Raw genomic sequence first — 12,182 nt, forward strand, 5'->3', positions numbered from 1 at the left:
ATACACAGATAATGAATTAGCCCTGCTGGAGAGGGCTGGAAATTTGCCAGCACCCCAGTAAATAGGTCAGGAAAAGGTAGGAGGAGACTGAGCACTGGTTGCACAATCCTTGGTGGTTTAAAGAGTGATAATGGGAAAAGACACATCAGTGGGGAAGAGAAAGGCCTGGGTCCTTCCTTTGGGGTGCATCTTAAACTGTTAGCAATCTTCTCTGCTTCAGAACTAAATTGTCATGCTCTAATTGCCAGTTAAGTTAATAGAATTGTACAGATCTCTTCAGATTGTTTCTCTGAAAATTCTCATCAAGATTTTCACCTCAAAATCAATAGCATATTCAATTTGCATCTATTTCACCAGTCCAAAAGGCACTTAAGGTTTGTGCAATGATTCATTTATTTCAACTGTTACATGGATCTTTTATTAGTTGTCCTTTGGTATCTAAACCATATAATTCTTTAGGGGCTGATACTGTTCCAGCCTGCCAGAGAATTTCCACTGACATTAATGAGAGACAGATCTGTGAATTTCTGACAGAATAGACTTAGCATGAAGACTGCTCATTTGGGATTAGGTTGGCCTAATATTTCAGTATTCTTGGCCTGCAGAAGCAGCTTTTTAATACTCAGTAATGCCAGCCTATTAAAGTGTTACTATTTACCATGGCAGGAAGGTTGCCAACTGAAATGATTCTATGGCTGTAGGATTGTAAGAGCTTCACCCCTAAAAGCTGAATAAGTTGTCTGTCACTGTCATATTTTCTGGAAAAATCTCTTTGCCCAGGATTTCTTCTCCTGGGAAGCTGAGAAGCATCAGAGAAAAAGGAAAACAATAATTATCTGATTTGCTTCTCCTGTGTTTTGCTGCTTGGGAATGTGGTTGGAGATTGTTTATCCAACATGTGAATTGTTTTAACTTAATGACCTGTCCAGCTCTGTCGGGACTCTGGAGAGAGTCACGAGTTTTTCTTTAGTATCTTGTTAAGCCTTCTGTAAGTATCCTTTCTCTTTAGGATAGTTTAGTGTAGCATTCTTTAAAATAATATAATGCCATAAAATAATAAATTAGCCTTCTAAGAACATGGAGTCAGATTCATCATTTCCTTCCTATGATGGGGGACCTCAAAAGTACCACAGTTGTCGTTTCGGTGTGATGATGAAGAAACAGAAAAAGAAATGTCAATTTTTCCTCACTCCCCACACCTTAGGGCTGATTTCCTCCAGGTGACAATCCCATAGAAGAAAAAGAGTTTTCTCCTTATTTTCAGTTTTGTACATACTTTTTGCAGAACTATTTTGCAATACTTCTGATTCTTTGAACAGAATAAACCTTGCAGTCACTAAATTACTGTGTATGCATGGAAAAAAGCATGTGTCTTGGGGTGTGGAACTCAAATCCTAATATATTTCTGTGGAAATATATATAAAATATATTAAATTTATTTAACATATAATTATATATAATATAGAATTATAGTTATATATAGCAATATTATTAATAATTATATAAATAAAAATGAATACATATAGATATATAGAAAAATATATAGTTAATATAATGTAATTATAATAATTATATAATTGTTCTTAATTATATAAATATAAATAAATATAAATAAATAAATAAATAAATATAGATAGATAGAAAAAATTTCTATGGAAAATTAAAATTTGTTCCCCCATATAGCAGGCTGCCCCTCTCAGCTCTACATAAAACACAGAGAGCCTAATTTGCTAATTACTGAAATCAGACCTTAATTTGCTAATATGTAGTGAAAAAAGTAAACTTAAAAGAAATATAAAATATTGTGGAATTGAAGGGGATGAAATTCAGGATGTTAGGATTACATTTTGGGTAGAAACTCTAGGGTTGAAGATGAAAAGGCAAGCAAAGGTTAGCACTCAGCTATCCCCTTTTATCAGGCATTTTTACCTGCTATCAGACATTTCTCATCACCATTCTCAGTAGTTCCACTTGCTGTCTAATCTCAGTTCTGGTGTAATGAATTTTAGGCTCCTTTTAGCTTCCAGGAGGTAACATTCATAAAACAGTGAATCAAATTTGAACACAATTTCCCTTATTCTTTCTTACATTTACTGTAATCCTCAAAAGCTGCAGAAATAGCTGCTTTCCCTCTTTTGTCTGACTCTAAATGGGAAAAGAGGTTTTACCAGGTTTTATGCAAACACACAAACCAAGAGGCACAGAGTAAATGAAGAAGAAAACTCCTCACTTTATCAGTGGCAGTGCACATCCCTGATTCTCCAAGGTTCCTCAGCAAACTTACAGATGAAAAAACCAGAGGAAAATTAGGATGGTAGAGAAGAGTGTTGAGAGCTCAGCTCACCATTCCCCCTCATATTCTGCTCCTCCACAGAAAGGATCAAGACTTTTACTTGACTTAGAAAAAAAATCAGAATAGATACAGTTATACATGTGTAGATATATATATATATATACACACATGTATAAATGTATCTATTCTGATTTTATATATATAAAATTATAATATATATTATATATATTTAATAAAATATATATAATTTAATAATATATTAAATATATATTACATATATTTAATTATATATTTTATATATATATATATATATATATATATTAAATGAATCACTTGGTTGTATGTGTATATAATTCTTTCTCTCTCCCCATATATATTTATTTTTATATATCTGCCTGGACATGCAGGCACAAACATGGGCACATTTCAGGGGAGTTAACACTTTGATTTGGCTGTTGATGTTTCCTGAGCAGCCATCAAGCTGCACAGTTGGCTCTCCCAAATCCTTCTTTACCAGTCTATGTTATTCAACATGTTCTTATGTTTTAGAAGTTTTCAAAAAATTATGGCCATGTTAAACAGCCAAGGCATTGCCTTGGCTTCTAATATTTTCCTCCATTTTCATCTGAGGGAAAAAAAACCAAGTTGAGAATTATGTCATTCTGAATCAGTCCTGCCCTTTAATTTGTGAAGATTTTGGGGTCATTCTCAAACAATTTGGTTCTCTGGTCATTTACTGAATTCTGAGCTTTTTGGTCAAATACCACTACAATAGATACCTGTTTAAAATGACCAATTAACACCAATTAGTATAACAATACCACAGGTCCTAATTATTTCATTACAACAGCTTTGTGAAAAACTCCTTGGCCAGTAGTGCAAAGGCAGTGCAATTCATTACTTTTCACTGCAGAAATAAGAAAACAGGATATGAATACATCATTTAGCCAGATGGCTTTTCCTGCTATTACTTTTTAACTTAAAATGAATTCTGATCTTACTATTCTTTCAATAACCTGGTTTTAAATATTAGGAACCTTTCCATTGCTTTTAAAAACCAGATGGGCTCATTGAAAATGTTCTCCCCTCTCAAAAAGCTGAGCAGTTCCATCAGCAAACAAAAATCTCCTCATACCTTGTGCGTCTGCTGGGCACAAAATCTCTCACACTAGGCCAGACCACCCAGACCTCTCAGCACCTCTTTTATTGTGCCACCCAAATGTCACTCCCAGCTATTTTAATCCTGGGCCACATGAAATATTTGTGACTATTTTAGATAGTAAGTAGGGCAGGTTATTTTCTGCAGAAGTAGTATTTACTGTGCATATGGGTGGTTGTTTTTGTTCCTTGGTTTTTTTTCCCACAGATCAGGACTTCCAGCCTGGGGAATGTGGCACAGGAATTTCCACATCCTCACAAGGAACAGAACTCTGCTCCCCAGCTGGCAGTGGCCATTCAAGAGTTAAAGATCAGTAAAAGATCAGTTAAAGATCAATAAAAGGGTCTAAAACATCAATCTGGAAACAGTTGTATGGAAGGAAGCTTGTTAGAGGACGTGACATCCCATTTTGCAAAATTGCAAGCTGATGGGTAATACTCAAAACAATTTCCTAGCAGAAAAATGATTGCAGAAATTTAAGGTAGGAGCAGCAGCAATCTGGTATCTAAAGCTAGGGGAAAGCTCTTTTCATACAAGCTGCAATTTTAAATTAGTCAGATTTGATAGATTGTTACCAGCATAAACTGAAGGAAAAAAAAAAAAAGGAATACCCAAAACCTTACCCAAACAAGACCAGTTGTTTCAGATATTTTTCTCAGTATTTCTGCATATTCACCAGATTGACTGGTCAAGCATAATCACCCTGAGGGACTCAGTTATGCTTGACAAATCAGAGATGGTATGGCTCTGCTTATATACTCTTGAAGCATGAACTCACTCTCATATTTTCATTCTTGTTTGCTGGATTTCATTTTTAAAATTTATTTAAATTTTTTATTACATTTATTTATTTCAATTTTTCATTTTTTGTTGTTCTCAAATATGGAATAATGTTAATGTGTATTGAACCTGAAAATGTCCCTATAATCAACAATTTCATTATCCCTAAAAATTATAGCAGACTTATAGAAAGGGAATTGGAACAAATACCAAGAGACTTTTAAAGCAAAACATGTTCTGACTGACTAGATCAGTGTAAAAAACACCAGGGAAATTACTTCCCTTCAATGTACAGTCTTGGCCTACTACTCCACAAGCTCAATAAAAACAAATTAACATCCCAATTGCACTTCAAGGAATGGATATCCATTTACATGGATAATGCAAAACATCTGGCAATGAATTCTGAAGCAGCCTGTGTACACTTCTGAGTCTACTGAAATATGGTAAAAAATACTTGCTTTTAATAAAAGAAGGCTTCTTATGCTGAAAACATTCTTACTATTCCAGCTTTTTGCAAAGAACCTATAGACTGCTCAAAATGACTATATATCATATTAATTACATATTATATATATTCTGTATGTTATATAAAATTAGTATAAATATAATTACATATTGATAATTAATATTATGTATTAGTATACTATATTCTATAATTTTTGTTGGCATGGAGGTCAGAGAATTGTTGATTAAAAGGACTAAACTACTTCCTGTGATGTGCTGTAATGTACTAGGTTATAAGTACCTAGCTAAGGCTGCAGCTCCAAAGTAAAATGAAAAAAAAAAAATCTAAAATGAAACATACAGACATTGTCAGATGTCAGCCCTTCTCAGCAGGGAGACTTTAAGGAAGCTCAACTTGCTTCTGAATCCTTCCCCCCACAAGTCCCTGAACAAAGTTAAATTTACTCTTAGCAGCCATATTTTCCACAGCTTTCGGGTCTTTCACTTCTCTTTCCTGCAGCCTTTGTAATGCTTTGCTTTAATTTTTGGTGTCTGGAGCTAGAGGTGGAATTCCAATAACATTCTTGTCAGTGTAGGGATAATACAGATTATTTTACATTTTCTCCCCACTTCCAAAGGATATTTCTCTAATAATTTAATGATTGCAGCTGTTGGTTTTAATGTAACTGCAGAACATATTGACAGCTCCTGACAGTTTCTTTCTGAGTTTTGTTTCCATGAATGCAGGATATCCAAAACCAAATTATGCCTCATAAAAAATACATTAGGAATGTTTTTTTTCCCTGATATTACACACACAAGGCTTTGGATTCCAATGCATTCACTCCCTCAATGAGTTTTCCTCGTGCATAACAGCAAAATAAATAATTCTTTGCTGCTTATGCCTCATGAAAAAAAGGAAAATGGAACAGATTCAAGGCCATAAAGCCTTCTCCCAGAAAGGACTAATGCAAGTCATACATCCTGAGTGGCCTCTCCATCTCCATAATGAATAAACCAATGAATTCTGAAAGAACCAATTTGGCCTTGACAATGTCAAGTGAACAAGTCCAGTCTTTGTTACAATTTCAGCCGTCAGTCATGCTTCACCAGTGTCACTGCCTGAAAATATGTCCCACACCAAGCCCTGACTGTATTTTTCTCATCTGCTACTTACAGCATCAGAAATGTCCTTCAAGTTCCCCCTTCACAACGTGATTATTCATGGAATAAAACAGACACTCATGACAAATCTTTGTAGCAGCAAATTTCCTCTGGAAAACACCCTACAGGTTTGGTCTGAGCTCTGAAGATTGGTGAGTTTGCCCAGGGTAAAGGGCAAAAAGCCTGAAAACCAAGCATGGATTCTTTCCATGACCATGAAGCTCCAGATGCCTTCAGAAAACCCATTCAGCACCAATCTGTATCAAGCTGGGTTTAGGAAATGTGGTGATGTTTGTGGGTCCCCAGGATGAGGGAAGAGATGAGAATCTTGACTCCATGTTTCAGAAGGCTGATTTATTATATTGTGATATTTATCATATTAAAAAAATTATATATAAAACTATACTAAAGAATGGAAGAAAGGATTTCATCAGAAGGCTAGCAAGCAAAGGAATGAAATGCATAATAAAATCCTGTGACTGGCCAGAGTCCCAACACAGCTGGACCTGTGATTGGTCATCAAGTAAAAACAACCACATGAGACCAATCAAAGACGCACCTGTTGGTAAACCATCTCCAGACCGCATTCCACAGCAGCAGATAATTATTTATATAATTATTTATATTATTATTTATATTATATATTTCATTTCTGAGGCCTCTCAGCTTCTCAGGAGAAAAAAATCCTGGCAAAAGGATTTTTCAGAAAATATGTCTGTGACAAGGAAACATCCGAGAGGCACCAAGATTATATGGAAAATTCACTTGGTGAATTCCTACAGAAATTATTCTTGCCTTGCAGGCTGCCCAAACCAGCAAAAACCTCAAGATGCTCTAAGTAGAGGCATCGTGGAGACCCATCCCCAGTTTTTCATAGTGTTGAAAAGGAGACAACAATGGCACTGACTTCCTACATTTTTGCTATAAAACCAGGAAGCCCAAATCCTTGGATTTTCAATTAGAATCTCAGCTTTGGGATTTCAGACAGCCAACAGCAACAATAAGGCTAATAGCTTCAATTTCTTCCCTCTGTTCCAGAGGCCTTGAGAGAATATTTATTTAAGAAATAACATATATTTGGTTTCCATAACAACATTTTTCTGCATGACAATAAGTATAAAAACAAATTAACCCTGCCATTCCTGGTGTTCTCTAGCAGCCAGTTCTGTCCTCAGACAGCACTTTTAATTAGCATTTAAAGAATAAGCTGATTTTTCATGCATCACACATTGGTGTTATGGGGGCTTTTTTAATCTTCAGAGTATGGCTTTTCTGGATTTATTCCTTTTTTTTTTTTTCCCTCCCATAGAGATCTAACTTACAATTCTGTCTCTCGGATGCTTCCTTGTCACAGACATATTTTCTGAAAAATCCTTTTGCCAGGATTTTTTTTCTCCTGAGAAGCTGAGAGGCCTCAGAAATGAAACAATAATTATCTGCTGCTGTGGAATGTGGTCTGGAGATGGTTTCCCAATACATCTCCCTTATCTACATCCTGCTGGGTATTTCAAAATATCTTCCCACACATAACAAGCAACTTGTTGCATTTCTTTTATTACTTGTATACTACCTTAAGGGTCATATACTGTTTAAATATGCCTTCAAATTATCAACAATTACTTACTCTACAATATACTTCATTCCAGTGTTACATTTAGGAAGGTCTGGCACAGCATCCAGGCTGTCAAATGGTTCTGATGAGATCCTAAGCTCATTTTTAGAGTATTAAATGTACTGCATTTTCTGCAAGCACCAGACAGAATTCCTGGTTCAGATATTTCTTACTAAAATAGAACTGGGTTAACAGAAGGTGGTGTGCAGTTGGTGTCAAAAGAATGACGTGTTCAGAAAAAAAGGAAAAAAAAAGAAAAAAACAAAGAAGAAAAAGAAAAAGTAATGACTTTTCCTATTCTAGGCTTGCTTTAAAGAGAGACAAAGTGTTTCTTTCTTCTATATCCTGTATATATCTTATATACACCTGTATATATACTATATATATATATATATATATATATATATATATATATATATATATATATATATTCTATATCCTGTATTTAAAATCATAACATCTGAGTCTTGGGGTCTGTTGTTGAAAAAGTTCCATACACAGTCGTGGCAAGGGCACTGATTTATAATTTTCAAAGTCTGATCCAATTTCCCAAGTATTTTATAACCACAATAGGCTCCACCCAGCAGCCTCCTGCAATAGGGTCCTGTCTCTTTTTACCCACTGACTTCCAAATTTTTCCCAGCAGGGGAAAGATGGATGGCAAAATAAATCATTACTGGGATGCTATGCTGATTTTTGTAGAGGAAAGTAAGCAAAGAAGCCATAAAACCATCTCTACTTTCCATTTTCTAGTCAAGAAAGACTCAGAGAAACTGATGATAATAAAAAAGCAGTTCCTTAGTTTAGTTTCTCAGAAATAGCATGTGGTTTTAAGGTGGTTGTTGTGGATGTGTACCTTGAATTTGTGTTTTGAATGTCTGCTTTTATAGAATATGAGTGTGCCTCCCACGAGTGGAGCACTTTAAGATCCTGCCACCTGTGGATTCTGTTCTCATTTGTCAAAGTGATGCTGCTGAGAACAGTTTGCACATGGAAAGGGGGAAGAAAAAAGATTAAATTCATGGTCACTGAAATCAAAATCTTCCACAAATCTATGTCCAAGAAAGCTGCTGGCATCCACTCACGAAGGGGTCAAATGCATCAAGTGCACGTTAAAAAAAAACATTCATACTCTCAAGGAGAAATGAGATTCAGATTGTGGTTTTTAATGGCTGCCCCTTCATAAAGTGAGCATTTCCTTGTCAGTCAAGAATGGCACTAAATTGCATAGGAACTGCAATTTCACCAGTGAGTGATTTCTAAAGGCTGCAGAGACCAAATAGAGGATAAACCAGAGAAGCTCCAAATCTGTTGATTGTGCTGTATTAAACCAGTTAACAACCCAATTCACTGTTGAAAACACCTCAACTCAAGCTCTTTTCAATTCTGAACAGAAAATATTCCCTTTGTTCAAGTGAATATTTCCATTAACTTTCCTGGGATTTAATTTTCCTACTGTTTCAATATCTATTTATGCCCTATTTAATACTTATAATGGAAATTTCACTGTTCACAAGTAGCATGGTATGCAGTTGCAGTAGCTGAGATAGGCATCAAATATATATATAATACACATTTTAAAATAAATTATATATCTATGTGTGTATATATATACACACATTTTGAAAAAAGTGTGTATACATATATATATACATATATATATATGTGTGTGTATCTACAGACACATATGTTTTTTATGGAAAAACTGCTAAATTCTGCTAAATCTGATAAATTCTGCTAAATCTAAATCTGCTGCTGCTGTAAACCAGAAGGGACAAAAATACAAAGCAGTTCCCTAAAGTGACCAGTGAATGCTATTATCCACAATGGGCAGTGAAGCAATAATAGCAAAAAAAAAAAAAAAAAAAGATCAAGCAGAAAAAATATTGCTTTTGTGCTTTAGAAATTGTAAAAACATGTGTTGCTCAGCCCCTGCTCTCCAGAGCACACCTGCCACTTTTCTATCCTATTTCTAGCAATAGTTCAGATCCACTTGCATAGAAAAAAAAAAATAAGGGAGTATGTTACATATAAAGCATTCATATTTTTGTAATTTTTACTTCAGCATGCACGCCTACCTCTGCATGGAACAGAAATAACCCAATATATTTCTTCAGGTGGCAGGGAGAACAACCTCAAGATAAAACCTCTTTACTAGGGTACAGCTGTTGACATGAAGCAGTAGATTTCAAGATTTGTCTCTGTGAAAGGTACTGCCATTTGAAAATAATTGGAATTATCAGTAGAAACAATCCCCTATATGGTATGTGCATGGGGATTATTTTCAGTCAAAATCATTGTAAATAACTGGAATTATCTGTAGAAACAATCCTCTCTATGGTATGTTTATGGGCATTGTTTTCAGTCAAAATAATTGTAAATAATTGGAATTATCTGTAGAAACAATCCCCTATATGGTATGTGCATGGGGATTATTTTCAGTCAAAATCATTGTAAATAACTGGAATTCTCTGTAGAAACAATCCCCTATATGGTATGTGCATGGGATTGTTTTCAGTCAAAATAACTGAAATTATCTGTAGAAACAATCCTCTCTATGGTATGGGCATGGGGATTATTTTCAGTCAAAATCATTGTAAATAACTGAAATTATCTGTAGAAGCAATCCCCTATATGGTATGTGCATGGGATTGTTTTCAGTCAAAATAAGTGCAAATAACTGGAATTATCTGTAGAAATAATCCTCTCTATGGTGTGTGTATGGGCAATGTTTTCAGTCAAAATCATTGTAAATAATTGAAATGGTATGTGCATGACATTTATTTTCAGTCAAAATCATTGCAAATAATTGGAATTATCTGTAGAAACAATCCTCTCTATGGTATATGTATGGGGATTGTTTTCAGTCAAAATAACTGAAATTATCCGTAGAAACAATCCTCTCTATGGTATGTGCATAGGGATTATTTTCAGTCAAAATCATTGCAAATAATTGGAATTATCTGTAGAAACAATCCCCTATATGGTATGTGTATGGGGATTGTTTTCAGTCAAAATCATTGCAAATAACTGAAATTATCTGTAGAAACAATCCCCTATATGGTATGTGCATGGGGATTGTTTTCAGTCAAAATCATTGCAAATAACTGAAATTATCTGTAGAAACAATCCCCTATATGGTATGTGCATGGGGATTGTTTTCAGTCAAAATAACTGAAATTATCTGTAGAAACAATCCTCTCTATGGTATGTGTATGGGCATTGTTTTCAGTCAAAATCATTGCAAATAATTGGAATTATCAGTAGAAACAATCCCCTATATGGTATGTGCATGGAGATTGTTTTCAGTGGAAATCATTGTATGATTTCCTGGAGTGCTAAAAATAAGGCAGATTTCACAGAGCACAGCTTTCCTCTTTGCCTTTTCCTTTTGAAACATCTGTTCACCACATAACCCTAGGAGCTGCTAACACTTTGAAGGCACTCAAAGACAAATCCATCCTTCAGTGCCTCTGCAGACAAACTGCAATAAGCCCTTCTCTCATCATGCAGCAGGCATAACTGGCTCCATGCATGCACAGGGATGAAGCAGCACCTGGATGTTGTCCTACACAGCATTCATTGCACCATTCAAATCAGGAATAGGAATCAAAACAGATCATTTTTCTGGGAAGCACCTGATGCACAGAGGTTTGCCTTCATGACCCAGGTCTGGACAAAAAACCATGAATGAATTTCTGTATTTTGTTATACTTCATGACATAAAGGGCCACAACACCTTAATGGGAAGCAATTCATTTTTTTCCCTACTACCTCCTTCTCTTCCAAAACAGCTTGTGCAACACCAAGGGAGCAGAGGAAAGGGAGCAGATGGTGAGAGATGCACCCTTTAGCAGAGCAGCCCCAAAGTCTCAATTCAAACCCTCCAGAGAAGGGCAGGTGCTGCAGCAGCTGCTGCTGCTGATCACAGGAGCTGGGCCAGGCAGGCTGAAAGAACCCAAGGATGCCAGCACAAAAGGTTTCTGCTCTACCTGCAGCTCAGCAAGGCTGACAGGTGTTTAATGCCTTTCACTCCTGGGGTGAGGATTCTCCACCCTCAACACTTTGTTTATAATGCTGCCTAACTAAAGTAAAATAAAAACTCCTGGCAGTACCTGTAAATATAGGTACTTTGTGCAAGAGGAAACAGAAAATTCTTATTTTAGGAGAATGTATACACATTTAAATACCTTAAACACATTTAAGAAGATGTGCTGTCCTTCCCAGATAGAACTTTTCCAGATTTGTCTGCAATTCTTTCCAGTCTCAGTGTTTCAAGGACTCATAGAGGAAAATTTAGAGCATTTCCATTCAAATAAAGCTCAGCATTAGCATATGCAGTCCTCAGCCTGAAAATGAGGTTGCCAGGGGATTACAGTGTGCTGTTCCAAGAGAAAAATAAAACAGTAAATCCACATGCTGTAAGTTGCTAACTAGAATCAGCTGTAACCATAAAGATCTAATCATAAAAATGGCTTTTCTTAATGAGAAAATAAGAAAAATAGGAATTTTTCTTGTGTTTTAACAGCAGGTATTACTAGCTCAAGAACACAGGTATTACTTTTAAAAGGCAGGAAGCAAAAAAGCATAAAAAACTTGTATAAAATTCTGTTGACGAGTTCCCCATGCAACATTTATTTTGATGCTGGGTGCACCAGTGCATTTCTCAGTCACACTTTTCTGCTCATTTTATTTTCTATTCTTGCAGCTGGATGTGCACTGGACCT

This window comes from Agelaius phoeniceus, chromosome 6 (assembly GCF_051311805.1).
Source record: "Agelaius phoeniceus isolate bAgePho1 chromosome 6, bAgePho1.hap1, whole genome shotgun sequence".
In the NCBI taxonomy this organism is placed as follows: domain Eukaryota; kingdom Metazoa; phylum Chordata; class Aves; order Passeriformes; family Icteridae; genus Agelaius; species Agelaius phoeniceus.